This window comes from Ursus arctos, unplaced genomic scaffold (assembly GCF_023065955.2).
Source record: "Ursus arctos isolate Adak ecotype North America unplaced genomic scaffold, UrsArc2.0 scaffold_5, whole genome shotgun sequence".
NCBI lineage: Eukaryota > Metazoa > Chordata > Mammalia > Carnivora > Ursidae > Ursus > Ursus arctos.
Genome location: NW_026623067.1, coordinates 53,946,311 through 53,966,105, shown reverse-complemented (window position 1 = coordinate 53,966,105; position 19,795 = coordinate 53,946,311). Strand labels below are relative to the sequence as shown.

Genomic DNA, 19,795 nt, shown 5'->3' with positions numbered 1-19,795 from the left:
CAAATACAAATATTTATTGTTTAAGGTTCATCAATTTCTGCTACTTACTTTTCACCTGAAGTTAAATTTTTTTCGCTTGCAGAATTACAATTACTCTCTCTGGGGAAGATTGTTGAATCACAAATTAACAGAGGGTGGAAAAATAAGAGAGGAGAAAGATAATTTCTAAATAAGAATGATGTGATTTCCTTACCTACTTCCGACAAAGCCCTCCAAGACAAAACAAATGCAGAGGAAGGAGAAGGAAATCAAGAAGAAAGTGTAAGAAAACAAAAAAAGAAAATCCATTTCATCGCATATAGAGCCACAAGCTCTTAGTCCGTCAGCCAGCATTTTTAATCAGAATCATAACCCCAAGAGGGGAGAGCATTATTTTAAATCTGGGAAAACAGAGTCAGTGAACTGTGAGGGCTGTAAATGCTTCAAACACAATATAAGCAGAAAAACCTGTAAGCATAGGGCCAGGTTCCAGGATCCCATTTCCTTCTTCACATCAAATCACAGTCCCAACAGGGCTCTCCCTAAATAGATCATTTTTCCAAATTTGCTGGGTTGTCAGTGGCTTGACTTTTCTTTCTACAATTAGTCAAAGCTTCCCAAAATGGTTCAGTGCAGCCCTGCAATTTATTTTTCATTTTTTGCCCTGATTCAAACTCTCATGCTCCATTTGCAAACACTTCAGCACACCCTAGAGCTTACGGTAGACATCAAACCCATCACTTTGGACACGGCCCTTTAAATGATTCCAGTTTAATGTTTGCCAACTTTTCCAAACTCCAAGAAGCTCAACTAATAACAGAGCTTGTCTTGAAACTTCCAGTGACGTTTAAGGGCATCTAAACCTGAACTCGGCATCCTTGCTTCACACACTTCAAATTTTCCTCCCCAAGCAGACCACAGACAGCTGGAGAGCCAGCCCTACTGCCCTGTCACATACTTACCTCGCCCACTGCTAGCCACAGAGTAGCCCCGATCGACACACATTCTCCAGAAATCCTTCCTTACTTCATTCACCAATGGCAAGTAACTGACTCGTGGTGGACTCCAGTTGCTCCAAATTTCCTAGGTCAGTTTTCTTAACCTCCTGTAGTCCCAAGAGCCACAGAATTTTGAAGTCAGAACAACAGGCAGCATGCATACCACGCACATGGAAACAACTGCCATTGCTTGAGTTTATCACAGCAAACACAGAAGCATCTCAGAGAACAAAAGCCGGACAGACACTATAATACAATTCCTTCAAGTGTTAGGTGTATTTGGGGCAACGTTTCCAAAATCCTCAGTCCCACGGAAAAGGTCATCACCAGAATTCCACGTCTGTATTTTCTTTATTTATCATATCTACCCTCTGTTGGATGTTTTACAATGATCATGCTGAGAAAAACAGAAGAACACACCATGATCACACTGTGGCTTCTTTCATCAGCGAAAAGCACATGTAAAGGCAAATCAAGAAACCATGGGTTTCTTCTTCCATGGCTATATTCCCCAGGAATAGTATCATCTCTTTCTAAAAGGGCATATCCCAACTTTCAATGAACATTCAACTTGCACCTTTTGAACTGACCATTTTCCCCAAACTCCCCTTCTAGACACTTTCATGCTTGAGTCCACAAGTTCTCTAGTCTATAGTTTCTAAATAATCCCAATGATCATATGAGCATAAAGGCATTTTTCCATTTGCAGCAAATTGTGACTCCTTTTTCTAGCTACTCAAGTCGCAAACCTTACAGTTATTCTGTACTTGTTTTTATTCATATTCAGTCAGCAAATGCTCTAATTCAACCTCCAAAATACAAATATCCAGAATCCAATTACTTCGCCCCTTCTACTGTTACTGCTCTGACCCCTGCCATCCGGATCTCTCTGCTGCCATCCTTGACTCAGCACAGCAGCTACGGACCCTTCTAAGACACAAGCCAGATGTTCCACAACCTCTGCTGGAGTCCTCCACGACTTCCCTGCACCCAGAACAAAACCCCAAATCATGGCAACGCCCTATAGGTCCTACCAGGTGTACCACCTCTACGCCCAAGTCTCTGATCCCTGCTACTACGACTATACTCAATCCCCCTTGGCATGCTGCTGGACCTCTGGTGCCCCAGGCATCTTGCCACCTAGCACATTTACCTTGACCACAGCATGTATCTAGGACTCACCCCAGGTATTAACTACCATGCTCCTCTCCCCCGTCACCCCCCCAAATCCTCCAGGTCCCTATTCAAAGGTTACTCCTCCAGGGGGCCATCTCCAACTGCCTTGTGTAAAACAGCATGCCCACCACTTCATTCCCTTCTCTATTTTTCTTCCTAGCATCTATCACCCTATGTTAGATCTTTTATATCGGTTTATTGTCCTTCTTCCACTAGATCCTAAGGTGCATGAAATTACACACTAGCCTGTTCCATTTGTCCACTGCTCTACCTAAAAGGCACCGTGTAAACATTGGTTGAAAGAATAAATGAATGGCAATCTCCGGTATTTAGTTTAAAATACAACAGCAAAATAAAGAACACATGAAATTAAGGGTTTTTATTGCTGGAGAAAGCTGAATAAAATTATATCAAATGTTACTCAAGGTGAAAATGCTCAATTGAGTCTTGAGCATTTTGACAAAATTGAACGCTTCATGTATGAAAAAGACCCTGAGGTTATAGCAAACGCCATCTTTTTAGAGAATCTTTTCTATATACAAACTAATATGCTAATTTTTAACACTGCTATCTCTGAAGGTGATTCCTAAATAATGAATTATTCGGCCTCTTAACTACATCCTAACTAGCATATTAATTGTGTCCATCAATCCATGCCCTTCCCTACACTCTCTTCTCTTTTCTGTAATTCCTCACTCATTCCCAAGATGTGGCACATGCATTTTAAAGACCCATCCAGAATGCACGTGCCCTAAGGCCAAAGTTCATTAGTTCACCAGGATCATGTCACCTGCATACACAATGAGGCTCACCAGAAAAGTCTTTCTATGCTAAAAAAAAAAAAAAAAAAAAAAAAAAAGAAAAGAAAAAAGAAATGAAAGAAAAAAGCGAAAGACTGACTAGTAACATGGGGTTATGAAGACAATGTTCAGTTATTCTGTTTCTTGATATTAAATATTCTAAAAAACCATAGGTATGAAAATGAATAATTAAAAAATTACATAGACTATGCCCGTAATCTTAATTAACTGCCCTACTGCCTCCATCCAAAAAGGAATCCAATGAGCAACCTGAAACGACTTTATTTCAAAACAGGATTTCATTTACTTTTAAACCAAAACCTATAATCAACATTTTAAAATTTGATAGAATAGAGTTCCATCGTTAAGACAGTCATTACTGGATTCCTACTAATTTCGCGGTGGTTAGAAACGCCAACACTTACTACCTAATTAAGACAATTAACTATTTCTATGCCCATTTCCTAATCTGCAAAATGTTAATAATAATACTACCTATGTCCCGAGGTTATTGTGGATATTCAAAGAATTCATATATGCACTTAGAACAAGGCATAGAACATGGTAAGTGTACAGTAAATGTTAGCCGGGGTGGTTATTAAAATTGCCATATAGGAAGTCATCCCAATCACAAACATCTCTGCATGTGTTACTTCATCACAAATGGCTTGCAAGGAAATTAAACTGATTACAATTTTACTGAGTTGTCTTATTTTTCTTTATGGCTCAAAGGAGAACTTGGCTTGAACTGCTTTACAATTATTTCAGGCTGTTATTCTCATGCTATAGGGTGTTCAGCATGCATGAAGCAGAGCTGTATGCAAGTAAGGAGCCTAGCCCAAATCTGGCACTGCAGAGCCATGCCTTGGCCAAGCTACTTGACTCCTCTCTGAAGGATGGGCCTCAGAGGTAGGGACGAGGCAGGGAGACATGGATGAAAAGGGCTCGACACAGTGCTTGGCACATTTAAGCACTCAACAATGTTGGTGGTAATTGTCACCAGAGCTGAGCTCAAGTTCCACGTTCTCTTAGCCTGATGACTGGTAAAGCATATGGCTATTCACCCGACCCTTCCGAGTGGCACCTCTCAGGCATTCTTACCTCTACACTACTCCAGTAGAGAAACAAACAGTTAACATGCTCACCGGTGCAAGAAGAATATGCCATCTCCCTTTCCCCAGCATCCTAAAATCTAACTACACAGACTGAGTCAGACACTGACAGGGCTATAATCTTGGCCCACATTGTTGTGGGGCTCATGTAATTGATTTTGCTGACATTCACTGTGGATTACGCCACCCAGAATGCATGCTTCCATTTAATGATACTTTAAGAAACAGCCATGTAAATCCTGCCACGCTATTGTACAGACAAATGAGGAAGAGCCTCTATTAGATAGTATCTACCTTGTCACGGTATGCCTCTGGGCACAAGAGGGGACAAAAATCCCTGCCCACCAGAAGCTTCGTTCTAGTTGGGGAGAGAGAAACCTGGAGAAAATGCTGTCAGTTCTCTGTAGTACAATCAGGTGTGCTTCTGCTGGGTTATGGTCTGATTTTACCCTGGGAACCCCACAAAGCAGAGAATTCATCACGTTTCTTTCATTCAACCACTGGAAATCACAGGGCAAGGTCTGTGCGGCCCACCACCACCAAGTGTGGCAGGTCCGATCTCCATCGACACATCACAGGTCTGCTTGTGGCACCAACCTCACGCTGGATTTCACCTTACCCTATGCTATAGGCCGAATGTTTGTGTTCTGCCACCCCCCCCCCCCCCGCAAATTCTTATGTTGAACACTAACCCCCCAGTGTGATGGTATTTGCAGGTAGGGCCCTTGGGAAGTGATGAGGTCATGAAAGTGGAATCCACTGAATGAGATTAGCACTTTACACAAAACACCCCACAGAGTTCTCTCGCTTCTCACATCGTGTGAGGACACAGCTATAACCTCTATGGACCAGAAGCAAGCCCTCACCAGACACTGAATCTGCCAGGGGCATGCTCTTGAACTTAGCAGCCTCCAAAACTTGGAGAAATGAATGGTTGTTTCTAAGTCACACAGTCTATGGTACAGGTGTTACGGCAGGCTAGACTGACGAAAACACCCCCTACAGCGTGGTTCTCAGGTCATGGTAATTTTGCCACCGAGGGGACACTTGGCAATGTCTGGAATCATTTTTTATTTCCACAGTTTAAAGGGGGCAGGGATGCTGCTGGTATCTACTGGCTAGAGACCAAAGACACTACTCAACACAGGACAAGGCACAGAAGAGGCCCCAATCAGAAAGAAATACCCAGCATAACATGTCCCTCATGTCACTCAGGAGAACTGCTGTTCTGCACTCGCTTTTCATTTGTCTATCTTCACCTATTTTTAAGTTATTCAACTTGCTGAGTTACATGTTATTTCAGGTCATCTTAAAACCTTCTGAGAACAAGAAAAGGGACAGACGGAGAGCACAGATGGAATCTTAGCAAAAACTGATCATGTCAATGAGTCTGTTAAGCAAATAATTTCCTGAGCCACATTAATTTACCCAACCTACTTAGCTGTTTGCTGCAATTCCATTTTGCCGATGAACACCATGTTTTGAAAAATAATACATCAATCGAATGTATTTAAACTGGGAGATGTACCAGATACCAGGATCATATTCCATCTTCAGTTTTTAATTAATTCTTTGAATCGCAAACTTCAATTAGCAAAATAAAAAGTGTTTCAGAAACGTCCTAAAAACACATGATTAGATCAAACTACAATGGCATGCACCTAAACAGAGCTGCACCACTGGTTTCATCTGTTAGGAGAATTGATTTTCTTTCTTCCCTTCTGAGAGAAATATGTAAATTAGCACTTTGATACCACTATCTCACTTTTGTCTGTCAACTCAACTTCAAGAAAGTCAATTCCTTTGCTTATGAACATCTCTAAACACACATGCGTGCACACACACGCCCCACCAGCAAGCAGCATTATCACAATCCCAAGGAGAGAGCATCACGCAGCAGGCATTTAACTGTGATGTTTACATTAAGCAATAAATTCAATAGTCTACAGATGTTTAAAAAAAAGGAAAAGAAAAATAGCTAATATTATGTTAATTTTTTTTAAACATAGCGCTTTTCAAAGTTTAGTGGGATCCGTGACATTGGGGAAAGCGCAGGGAATACGCTGATTTGACTTCACATGTATCACCTGTTTTCCTGTCACTTTAATATTCTTGATCTTTCTCTGACGTTTATTTAGGGATCTGATCCATGCTTGAAACTGTTTACTTATCTGAAGTCATTAAATTCCCTGGTACCATCATGTCTCCATCAGCGACCTAACTCAAGACTCAGACCACAGTTAACAAAGCAGGAAGACAATACACTCCTCTGGACACATCTACGCTCCATTTCAAGTCAGAGAGGGGAATGCTCAGCACTCTGCACAACTTTACATGATGTGCCCACTTCCCCCTCGGGCAGAGGGAGTAGACCCCCAAGTAGACAGTAGTATTATTCCCATTTTACCAGTGAGTACACATATTCAGCAAGATTAGCCCCTGCAAACTGATCAGCTTCCTGGGCAGTACAAAAGGAATCAAGCCCAAGATTGCTTCCACTAAAGCCCCTGTGTCTTCCGCTGGAATCCCAGTGGTCTCCTAGAGAGTCCCTAGAGAGGGGCTCACAGTGGGGAAGCACAGCAAACCCCAGAAAGTTCACTTTACTTTTCTCTTCCATCTCTGGTATAAGAAGACTCCCTAGAGGAGAATGGATCTTAGAGTCTGATGTCAACCAGTTCAATACTAACTGGCAATTTACACTACACAAGCCATTTCTAGGGCTTCTACAGCTGAAATCCTTAAACCAGAGTTACAGAATCACAAAATATGAACAGTAGGAAGGACCTAAAAACCATCTTCAGTCTGATTTCCTGCTTTTTGGAAGATTGAGGCCCAGATAAGCCAACCGCCCAGGTTGAAAAGGATAGCTAGTGCATGAATGCTGGCCAGCACCCAAACTTCCAGACCTACCATCTATTGCATCTTACACCATGCTCTCTTACCGACTTTGCTTCCTGCCACCTGGCAGATATTCCCCACTCTGTTATAGGTGACTTATAGGATTTTCTATGGGGGCTTTTATTCATACATGCTCTATTAACTCAGGGTTGTTTTAAATATTTTTTTTAGCCAAATGTCTACTATGGACTGGGCACTGTGCTAAGGGCTGAAAAACCGAGAACAGAATGGACACAGTCACCTTCCTCAGGAGACTTCTACCCAAGTGCAGGAAACAGACACAAAAACCCAACCATAAAACAACATGCCAGATGCAAAGATGGAATTAGGTATGAGGGACTACAATGGCTTTGAGCAGAGCTATGGCCTGGCACCTAATTAATTTGTCTGTGTTGGTTGAAAATGCTGGTATTACTTTGCCTGAAATGGGGGGGGGGGCGCGAAGGGGGTGACTCGTACGTACTCTCACAGACGATGGTCTTCTCAGATACTCAGAAGCCAGACCAGGAGAAGCACAGAGCGGTGTGTAAACACTGGCTCATTTTGTTTCTGGATTGGCACTTTTCAAACTTAACCACCATGTCCTAAGGTACAGAAGAGACAGAGCAGAGTTTTTTCCACCACTCGTACCACACCATGACTGGAGCTTTTCAGATCCTCATCATCTATCATTCTTGAGGCACTAACTGCCCACCAGGGGCCAGATGCTCTAGGAGTCGTGCCGGGCATCACTTCCTATTTCCCGAGAGGACCAGAAAACAAAGAGGAGGACAACAGTGGTTTGAGGCAAGCCCACAGCCAGAAGGGCATTCAGCCACTTGGCCATAGAAAGGGGGCTCAATTATCCTTTCATCTATAAAATAAGGATAATTCTATTTCCCTCACAGGATTTCTGTGGATTAAATTAACTGATTAGTATATAAAGCAAGAGGTGACACATTCGAGTGTCTTCCCCCTTCCTTATCTTAGCCTAGTTCATTTTGTTAGAAACATAAAAAAAAAAAAAAAATCATCAAGAACTAGAACTTCTTTTCAAATAACATCTATTAAAGCTAAAAAATAAACTTTATACAAGTTTCTGGGGAAAAAACTTCAAAATACGCTCTCCTTGTAAAATAATGTTTAAGTTCTTTAGCTGAACAAACATGAATGAATATTCATTTCATGTTTTTACATTAAGAGGGAAAACGGGATGTTTGAGCGAGTCTGCACGGATAGCAGTGGCAAACCCAGCTCTGACCCAAGAGGCAAAATAAACATTCTTAAGAAAAGTATTCCTAAGAATCCTGAGCCATAAGTCCTCAGAAGTCATGAGGTTTTACCTGGTTAAACAAAAATCATTTAGAAGGACAGAGACAACTGTCACTGAGAAATTGGCAAATAATGGGGAACTCAAATGAGGGTTCTGGGGATGGCGGGGTGGTAACAGTCATGTTAACTATTTTTACCAGCTTCATTTCTTCTTCAAGAGGAAAAAAATAATAATAATCCAGGAACGTGAGGGAAAAGAGAGAAAGGACTGAGAGCGAAAGGAAGGGAGAGGAAGCTGGAAATGGGAGTAAGTGATGTTGCAAGAGCTATGGGGAAGATACTCCCCTGTACGCGCCCATCCTCACATCAATCCCCCTCTGCTCTGGGCTGTGTCCCAACACAGAGCGTAAGATCAGTCTTCTCTCTTGGCAAAAGGAGTAAATAACAAATAACCACAATAAGTAAATAAATTTATTAAATAACTATCAATAAACATATTCCATAACTATAAACTAAGACACGCCAAGACCCTCAGTCAGTTGCTCCTTATTACTCCTGGATTACCATCTGACTAGGTTCCCGCCCTGATGTCTGCCCTGTTTCCCTGGACTGAGTCTCTGCTTCTCAAATGCTAGGCTCCCTGACATGTGCCCTCCGAGCTTGAGGTCTAGGGGCTGCCTTGTGCCCAGGGCTTTGCCCTGACTGGCTCTTGCCTCTGAAGCACAACCTGCTGGAGACCAGATCCCACCATGGTGCTGGGTCTCGGGACTCCCTGCCTGCCTGGGGCCTGACCAACTACAGACCCTGTGCCCTGCCTCTGCTGGGAGCCACAGGTTGTATTTAAGGCTTGCTTTAGAAGTTAAGTAATGGGCCAATATCCCAGGTTTCCTTAGTCCAGCTCACACCTTCCAAGGGCTCAATCCGAAGCCATTTTCCACCACCTCAACTCCCAGTCCTCAAGAGTCAGACCGTGTGTAACCTGCCAGCCCCCCAGGCGGACAGGAACTAAAGCTCTCAACATGGGAAGGAGAAAATGCCACAGAGAGACATATAAGAGGAAGAAGGGAAGGGGTGGGCAATGCAACAAGAGACACAAGGAGGAGAAAAGAGGACAATTAATAGCTCTGTAGATTCTGCAGAAAATGTATCCATCTTTAACTTGTCTACCTATTTTACCATTCACTTGGGTCAGGAATAACTTGATCACTCAGATGCTATCACACCATCCTCTGAAACTCAGAGTGGCTGACCAACCACCACTGGAACCTCCTGACATGTTTAACCTACTCTTTACAAAAAGAACACGGGCCCTCCGCTCTGATTCCCTCCTTCCTTACCAGGAAGATAACTCTTCTCCGGGTTACAGGAGCAAAGAACAAATCAAGATGTTCCCAACAACCAAATGAAAGCAAGTAAAGATTTTGCCTTTGGGGACAGGTTCCCAACTCTACGAAAGGAGGTACTTCATCCAAAGCCACAGTGTAGTAACAACAGAAAGAAGATAATTCACTGTTGAGAATCCCCTGAGTTCTCAAAACAAGGATTGGGGAGAGTTCCATAAATAAGATCCAGGCAACAACCAAGAGCTAAAGAGGTGTAAGTTTCATCATTTTTTTTAATGGCGCCTGCAAACATTAATTCTAAGATTATTACTTAAAACACAGCCAATGTTAGCCAATAAAAGGAAGCGATTCTGTTTCCCTTCCCATGAAAAAGCAAAAACAAAACCAGCCAAAACTCAAGAAATCCAAGGAAGCAGCTGACAAGCTAGAGCGCCAACTGGTGCCTACCTAGGAAAGCACGCACACACTGACATCTGACCATGTTCATGTCCGAAATGGACTTGGCAGATGAAAACGGGAAGCAACTTCACGGTCAGCATCTGACCCAGTCTGGCTCCCACATCTCAAGTCTTTATTTCCCCTTCTTGCCGGAGACTCAGGTGGAAGGAAGAAGGGCTCTGCATTGAACACATGCAGATCTAAAGGCTGGAATAAAGGACATGCTATGTTAGGGCAATGTTCAAGTTTGAGCTTGCAATCTACCTGAGAGCAGGGCAGTCCACACTGCAGGGAGAGACTTCTTTCCAAAACATCTATGGCTCTTGTATCACCTTCTTTCATTAAAAGTTCCTACACGTCTGTGTAGAAGCATATGGGAAAAGCTGTCTGCTTACCTCACTGAAATGACACTGTTATGTATAAACCACTGTTCAAGTAACCTCTCCTTTCACTGACAGGTATCTGTTTGTAAATGGATGTGAAGAAGCATGTGGGAATAGAACTACTCTTACCTCAATGAAACAACACGGCGTATAATGTGTGTTTCAGGTAACACCTTCTCTCATTAAGATGTAAGTGTTTGCAAATCTATGTTAGAAGCATGTGGGAATACTCGCATGTGTAACTCATTGAAACTGCACTGTAGATAAACTTTCTTGCAAGTAACCTCTTCTTGCACTAAGATGTAAGTATTTGTAAAGTTATGTATAGAAGCCTACGGGAATAGCCGCATGCTGAACACATGGAAAATACACTGTGCGTAAACTTTGGAGGAAAAAATCTATGGCTCTTATAGGTAGATAAATTAGATTTCTTCTTACATGGGGACTCTAACAATGAATTCCTCCATGTAAGTGTTTATCTAAAGACTGACAAAAGCCAGCTCACAACCTATGAAAGCACAGTGGTCATTCACAAGGCCATGCCCACTGGACTCGTCTGGTCAGTGAAGCACATACCCCGCACCCATTTGTTACTATCCCTGCTGCCGGAACCAGGCTGCCTCCCCACCAGGGCTGTGAGTTCTGTCTTCCAATTTCATATACTCCTCTAATGCTTCCAGTCACCCCCCACTTCTGAGAGGACCCATTCTCACCAAGCTCGAACCACCACAGCCCTCAAGGTCCATTCCTGACATTCACCACTCACTGATAGCTCAGGGATCAGCAAACAGAAGCCCACACATGCCAAATAAAATTGTACTGGACCACAGCCACGCTTCATTGACAGACTGTCCACACTCCGCCTTCCACAGCAGAGTTGAGCAGTCGCCACAGAAACCATATGGCCCACAAAACCTACAACATTTGCTCTCTGGCCCTCTATAAGTTTGCCAGTGCCTGACTTCTTCAATACATTTACCAAGCATCTACCACGTGCCAAGCACGGTCTGTGCCCTGAGGAGAGAACAGTGAGCACAGCCAAGTTCCCTTCTTCGGGGGAGTAACAGGGCTGTGAAGAAGCAGCAGCAGGACAGAGAAGAATGGCCCAATTAGGACAGAGAAGAACGGCCACTCTATTCTGTGGGTGACTGGAGGAGGTTCTCACTGAAAGAGGCCCATATCCACAGAGACCTGAAGGACGGAGAGGAGGGAGCCATATCAGGGCCCAAAGTGAGAATGAGCTCAGCATGTCTGCATAAAAGCAAGCAAAGTGGCTAGACCATGCCTCCTTTCTCCACCATCTCAAACCACCAGTGCCTCCTCCAGCTAGGTACAGCACCTGATACATTCCAGGCACCGTCCTAACTGCTTCAAGCATGTATCTCATTTAATCTTTAAAACCACCTTCCAACATGGAATTGTTTTCATCCCCATTATACAGATAAGGAAACTGAGGCTTAGAGAGCTTAGTGATTTAGCCAAGGTATCAGAGCTAAGGCCCAATAATGACTGAGATCCATGGGTAGCTGTCAGACCCAAGCTCCTCCTACACGGTTTCCCATTCCACCTTTGTGTAAGCAGCACCAGCCATGGCACGTAGCGACAGCCCAGCAGCTTTACCCCTCTGCTGGGCCTGGAGCTAGTGGCAGGCCATGTGGATGGGGCGACAGCTTCACTGGGCCTGCTGTCTTTTCCACTGTTTCTAGTCCATGTTCTCATTGAACTTCCCCACCTCCTCCAGCTCTATCATTATAAAAGCCTCTTAATACTCCACCTCTAGAGCAAACCCACTAAGCTACGGAAGGCTCACAGAGGCAGGGAACTAACTTGCAAAATAAGGCAGGAGAAAGGGAACTAGTATTAACGACAGCCTCTGGGTGCCAGGACTCATGTATAAACTGCTCACTTTATTTCTGGGAGACGATGCTTAGGGGAAATATCAAAGGAGAAAAACAACAACATCTTGCACGTAGATTTGGGCAGTCCCCAGTGCAGGAGCTGCTTAAGAAGTCTCCAGAACAGACCCAATAAAATTTTAAGATACAGCACATATTACTGTGTTCCTCAGGATTAATCATCATCCAATGTCCGGAGGCAAGCTCTACAGCAACTTCCTATTCTTTCCTACCTCTGACTATGTTCTCTGACACTTCCCTCCTGGTTCCTCTGTCTCTTTTAAGAGTTTACATCAGACTTTAATGCTTTGCTCACAAGTTATTAGTCCTAAAGCCACCATGTACCCACATGCATACTTCGATTACAGAGGCATGGGGAACCCTAGGCAATTAAGACTTTCCGTGGCTTACCCACCAGGATTTCCCAAGCATTCCCAAAACAGGTATGTGGATTAATCCCCAGTGTAGCCCTCCACACCTACTACTACTAAGAAACCCAACAATCATTCACAACAAAGTACCAAAGCAACACAAAATAGACCATGCGGAGCACACCTCACTAAATGCTAGCAACAAAAAACACAACGGGAAAAATGGCAAGAGTAACTGAAATTATCTTTCCCTGCTCAAAGGAAAAAGGTTATGAAAATGCTTTGCTAACTCCTCTATTTAAGCATTTACACAAGAAAACAATCCCATCCTCAGTTAATAGGCCTGCTGCCCCTATGAATCCTAATCTCTCATTTGCTCCCCCAAAACTGAGCAAAGGCTTGACATGGTCAACGTAGTATGTGTGTCACAGAAATAAACATCTACTTATAGCTGAAGGTATTATATTAGCTGACAAGTAACCCAAGGAGTTAAGAGATGCGTCACTGAGAGGGAATGAAAGGAAAAGTGAAGTAGGTTAAAATGCGTCCATACGTGGAACATGACAGGAGGATGAAGTGTGTGAAAAATGCCCTGAAGCTGGGTTAGGAAGGGTCCAGTCGTCTTTACACCCTACTGCTATTCCTTTCTGATTGACCCTTCTCCTGTTTTACCCAGAATTCCTGCCCCAAGGAGTCTAGAGGTCAAAATAAGTAAACAAGAATGGCCTCAAATCCAGCAACTGGAGAAAGATGTGGCTAAGCAGGTGGGAAGGAGGCAGAAATGTCAAAATTAACTGGAAGGGAGAAATAATATTATGTTTTTGTTATTTATAGATGATATTTCACTCAAAATGGGAAGTATGCACCATCTTCCCATTTACCCAACGATTCAGATATAGGAAAAAAAACAGGAAAGTCAACTCTCAGAATCATTTTTGGAAAACTCAAAAATAACTTCATACAAATCACCCTATGTAATTAAGTGATGGCATATTTTACTTCATGATAAAGCACATTTTATCACTATAGTAATTAAAACCATGACAAAAAAAAAAAGAAGGAAAATGACAAGGAAGGTACCAATAATTCAAGATTTCAATGAGCAGGAAGCAATCTATGTAAAATCTTTTCAGGATTCTTACATTTCAGAATTTTGTGTAGTCACAATACCTCACTACCAAAATCTGATCATCAACAGTGGTATATAATTAAGAAATAGAAGATCAAGGAAGTGAGATGAAAGGAACCTATGAACAGCCTACGGGGATGATGGGGCTTCCAATGCAAAAGGCCTGCAGGTAGCTAAACACTCACCACCATCATAAAGTCAGAAGGCAGACCTGAGTCACAGCACTGTCAAGGTGACCTTGATCCTCCTGCTCCCTGGCAGGCCCTGCAATGACCACAGCCCTGGCTGCAGCCTCACTAATGACCCTGAGCCACAAATGCCCAGCTAGGGTGCTCCTGAATTACTAAGACAGCTTCTGGATGTTAAAAAACATTCTAACATTGTTGGGTCTGGTTTTGTGTTCTTTTGTTCTTTAAGCTGCTCAATTTGGGGGATAATTTCTTACACAGAAGATAACTCAATGTCAAGCGTCCTCTGGCGTGGGTGTGTGTGTTGGGGGGGGGTGTATGCTGTATGAGTGATGTGTTCACAGTGACATCATGCAATGAACTACACACTGACTCAGACGGCCCAGACAGAAGGTAGAGGTCTCCAGCATGTGTGACCGAATACAGCATTCCCTAGTTCCTACTCGTAGGTTTTCCTGTTTATAATATTCCAGTAGAGAATATAAGCTTTGTCGCGGTCTTGATCTTTTGCCAACAGTCTTCCATGTATCACATGTGAAAACCAGCTTCATTTCTTTATCACCCTATCTATGATAGGCCTTTCACTCTAGCACGACTCAGAAAACTCGAAGAACAGCAAAGCAAGGAATGGACCACTGTTAACAGTACCTGAACATAGACAGGACTGTGGAATGACTAAATATTTTTTCATTCATATTCTAACTTTTTCCAAGAAAGTGTTAAAGACTCTAGTATAGTAACTCTGATAGGGATTCTCTCCTGACACTTACAACCCACTGCCAATTTCAACAGCTAAATAGTTGTTGTTGCCTTTCTACTTCTGTTCGGAACTTAGATTTGATTCTTTGGGTCATTTAATCTTTTATTCAACAATAATTCAGTAACAGGCCCAGAGTAAAACTACAGCTCCAGTTGTGCGAATGTGTGAGTTCATCAGCAGGCTGGGACGCACGTGTAAGCCAAGGAGCACGGGCGCATGCACACACACACACACACACGCACAGGACAACAACAGACAGAACATACAGTTAACAAAAGAACTCCCCATCTACTAGCATTTTACATCTCCTGTCTCTTTCCTAGTTGGGGGGTATGACTCATAGCAGGGAGATACATTAAACACTCCAAGGTTTAACTTCTGAGAAAAGGTTAAGTAAGTCACACCCCCTGGATGAGGGCTGGAATGGAAGGGAGGAGAGAGCCAGGTAAGGTCAAAATACAATGGTGCTGGGGCACCTGAGTGGCTCAGTCGGTTGGGTGTCTGACTCTTGATTTCAGCTCAGGTCATGATCTCAGGGTTGTGGGATCAAGCCCCATGTCCGGCTCTGCACTGAGTCTGCTTGAGATTCTCCCTCTCCCTCTACTCCTCAAAGGTGCTCTCTCTCTAATAAGTAAATAAAATCATTAACAACAACAGAGAAATACGAAGGTGCTGAGGCTTGCACTTAAGTCCACTTCAACAGAAAGCAAGCAGTAGAAATGGGAAAATTAACTTCTCCAGATCTCCCAAATCCCACTGCTATCTCCTCCAGGATTAAAAGTTCCATATCACCCTATCAGGTGGATCATGGAAAGCTAAGATCAGAAGCACTGAAAAAAATAAAGGTCATCATTGATTTCTTTTGCCTTGATAAAAAGAAAGGCAGTGTCTCACCTATGAAAGAAATGGTTTCCAATTCCATTCCAACAGTATTTATTGAGTGCTTACTCTCTGTGAAGGTACTGTGGAATGGGGGGGGGGGGGCTGAGTGCTATCAGGAATATCTCACTGTAATAAGTGACTCAGTCTCTGATGGGCTGAGCACATTTGTGAATCCTACAAAAATTACACCTCCTCTCTCATAATACATGTATAAACATAAAAATTTAGTAGTAATTTCAGGCTACTCATAAAACCTCAAGGCCTATGACTCCTAGGGCAAGCACTGTTTGATCTACTAGGAGAGAAAAACATGAAGAATTTTATTTAATTATTTACTACATGATGCGTACCGATAGATAGTAACCTTTTCTTCCAAGCAGCTGAAAATCAACCTTTTTGTCTTCTGTCTTTTCCAAGTACCAGAATTTGCAGAAGACAAAATGCATACACACGTGTGTAAGAAACTTTTACTTATGTATGTAAAAGCAACATTTACGGAAAAGTAACCTTTATTAATATTTCTGGCATCACTTTTTACAGGTAATAGTAATTGAACTGAAATAAAATTTGCATGAAACCTAAATTTCCAAAACCGGAATTTTTAATCTCATCCTTCTACTAAGTGTAGTTATTTTGTATGATTAATTCTGAATATAAAACATTTTCTGTAGTTGCAAGATAGCAAGCTGAGCACTTGTCATTAGTTTCAATGGCTTAAATAATTTTTGCCTATGATATTGGTAGAAAAAAAGATTCACTTGAATTTTTCTTTTTTTAAATAAGCTCAGTTTCTCTATATAAACTATTTATGCTGTCAAAAGGGAAACATGAATGACAACTGAACTAGACACCAGGGGTGTTTTTAAAATTTCTCTCTCATAGTCTCTGGGATCTTCAAGAGCCAAGTTCTTATATACAACCCAGAAGTTCTTAGGGTTCTTTAAGGTGGGGCATGGAATGCTAACAGGGTATGTCTGGTGAAAGACCTGAGAACTCACTAGAACAAAGAGAGAAACAATGTCACTGCAAGGGGTTGGGAGAGAGTGAGGACACAGCTAGATAACAGGATAGAAACAGACATGAACTAATGTGTTTTCCAGCTTCTAGAACTGTGCAGTCCAATATAGCAGCCACTAGCCACAATTTACATTAAATTTAAATTTAAATTAACTTGAACAAAAAGTTCAGTTCCTCAGTTGCACCAGCCTCTTTTCAAGCGCTTAAAAGCCACCTGTGGCTAATGACTACCAGAGGTGACATTGCAGAGTAGAGAACATTTCCGCCCTCTCAGCAGGTTCTAAAGGACAGCGCTATTCCACAAAGTGCCACCTCAGAAAACATGGAGAATCTTAGTGTTAACCAGAATATACACAGATTCACAAACAATTTTCAGCTAAGTTCTTTCAATTAAGCAGAAATGCGAATTGATACAAAGCAGACCGAATAGTCAATATTAAGAGTTTTTAGTGCAACAGAGAACTGGTCCCACATTACACAATAAAATCCCTAACATTCTGGACTCCATCTGAGATTCAAGTGGCTCAGGAGCTGCCAAGCCAGTGGAAGGTCTGTGGATTATTCTTCCTTGTGAGCCAATAACAACATTTACTGAGTTCCTAATATCTATTTATGCCCTGTGGAGAAAGAGAGTGCTAAAATAATAAGACATATTTTAGGCTTCAGGGATTCAGTGCAGAGGGGCAGGGAAAAAAACGTTTGATATATATCTATGATTCATGTATTTATAGCCCACATATTTTCCATAGCCACATATCAAAGTCATGCTGCATTTAATCTTAAGCATTTAGGGAAAGGCATAACATTATTGCTGTGAGGTATCATTTTGCTTTTCATTCAAATATTGTCTTTTCCAGAGGCTCATTTTCATTACATGCCTCCTAATTCCTTTTGGCTCATGGGTGGAGATTAGGTCAACAGGAAAATAGGACCTTTCTGGAAAGCCCAACTTTCTTCACCTGAAAAATCATAGATTGGACAAATCATCTAAGTTTGTTCCTCATTTTGGTTCTCTAAGGTCTATGACTCTGCTGGTTGCTCAGAATGCTCTAAAAAATGGAAAAAACTTTGAAGTCGGGGAATTGGGGAATTATGTAAGACACACACAGGAACTACAGAAGAGTTACACAACATGTGTGACTAAGTAGAAGTTCACATGGTGACAGCTTTTCATTTAGAAAAGGTGACATTATGGAGAAACGAGAAACTCAGTTTGAGCCATTTTTTTAAACATTTGTTAAAAAGAAAGCCAGGAGCAATGCTCTTATGATGGAGTTACTATTCTGTCACAAAAGGGTTCAAGAGGGACACCTGGCTGGCTCAGTTGGTACAGCATGTGACTCTTAATCCCAAGGTTGTGAGTTTGAGTCCCATGCTGGGTATAGAGATTGTTTTTTTTTTTTTTTAAAGGATTCATAATGGAAGTAATCAACTCATTAAATACTGAAGAAACTATTTGTTTTGTATTACTGACTAACAGTAACTTTCAAAATTTTGACCACATATGTAAGACGTTGTAGATTGTTATCCAGCAGGCATACAAATAAAACATTTCACAGAGCAATAACTTAGTCTCATTTCTATGTACATGTTCTGATATTCCCCTTTATAATTTTATTTAGAAATGCAATTATGACCTATTAGGCTAATTTTATGACCTATTTATGAGTTCCAACGTATAGGATAAAAAATACTTTAAGCTATTGCAGGAATTTGTAAATGGTTGACCTGCAGAAGGGGAGCCCTATTTGTACAAAAAGGATCAAAAACTGTGTGTGTGACAGAGAGCAAGAACAGGAGGGAAAACATGTTTAATACAATGTTTTATGTGTGAATTTCTACGTTTGCCAGACAAGAGGAAATCACTTCTGTTGTTGTTGAAACAAAAAGTGGGGTAGATGTGCCTGGAGGCTCTGTAGAAAGCGGAATAGCAAACTGACTTATGATACAGCACACACAGACCTGGTAGGCCAGCCATGGCTGTTTACGAAGTATAAGAACACAAACCTAATCAAACGAAGACTTGGATATGATAGTAAGAAAAAGCAGAGGAAGGGCCTACTGGGGAACAGCACAACTTCCCAACGGGAAGAGAAAAAACACAAGACGAGCTTCTGAAACCAAATGACAGAAATACTAAAGGAAAGATGTAGGTGGGGAGGAGACAGAAGAAACCTCATCAACTCTCTCCACAAACCACGCTGGTCCCATCTGATCTGCTTCTTTTCCCAATGAGGTAGAACAGGCCATGACTAAACACCCCCATGGAAAAAGGGACAAGCTCTGTCTCCATGCCCCATCACATCCAGATGCTGAGCCCATCTAGACGGCCTGTATCCATTTAGTTGTTCATTCAACGAGTCCAACAGTGCCGACCTACCACGTACCCGACAACAGAGGTACAGAGCTCACCAAGCATAGTCCCCACCTTCAAGACACCACAGTAAAAAATCAGCTTCCTAAACAACGACTGCACAAAGTGGCAGGAGCTCGATGTGCGCACCAAGCGAGGCACAAACAGCCCTCAGTGAACGGTTCTGCCTGGGTCAGCAAAGGCTTCCAAGAAGAAGAGGGCGTATAACAACCAAGTTTTCTATCAGGGGCCGCAGCGTAGACAAAGCAGGGAAGCGGGAAAGTGCCTGGTGTGTAGGAGGAAGGAGGACTACAGAGGAGCCAGAAGATGGGGTGGGGAGAGCGCCCGAGATAGGAAGCTGCTGCTGCAAAAGGAGGGGCTACCAGTACGCCAACGATCTTGTGTGCACTGGTGACAATGGCAAGCTGCGTCATGAAGGCACCTGGAAACCAAACATTTGTCAGCCAGAAAAGAGAACAAATCAAGCCCATACTTTAAAAAGCCAACACATGCAACTATTTAAGAGGTGAAGTGGATGGTCCAACAAGCCTTGAGGGGGGCCAGCAAGGAAGGTTGTTGACAAAGCAGGTCCTGGGGAGAGCACCACCAGCAAAAGTGGGAAGGAGCAGGCGGGCAGAGGTGGTGAAAGCAAAATGGCAAGTGTGTGTGTCTGACTGCACAGAAGGTGAAGGACAACAGGAAGTCACAGATCCCTACGGAGTTCTTACTTGGTGGGGGGTTGGTAGGGGCAGCTTGGGCTTGGGGAGGAAAGATAAGAAAACTGGCCTTAAACAAGCTGAACTGAGGTTACCTCTGGGACAC

The 19,795-nt window shown here is 42.5% G+C and overlaps 1 protein-coding gene across 8 annotated transcripts in view; it reads right to left on the bottom strand.

Moving 5' to 3' along the window:
- Positions 1-19,795, bottom strand: part of MAST4 (microtubule associated serine/threonine kinase family member 4) — a 535,574-nt gene that overhangs the window by 393,862 nt on the left and 121,917 nt on the right. The window contains exon 1 of one of the 8 annotated variants that reach the window (XM_057307023.1): positions 7,427-7,935. The exons of the other annotated variants lie outside the window; for them this stretch is intronic. The gene's annotated coding sequence lies outside the window, so the exon portion shown is untranslated. Of the gene's footprint in view, positions 1-7,426; positions 7,936-19,795 lie in introns of those variants that run through there. 8 annotated transcript variants of the gene reach the window in all.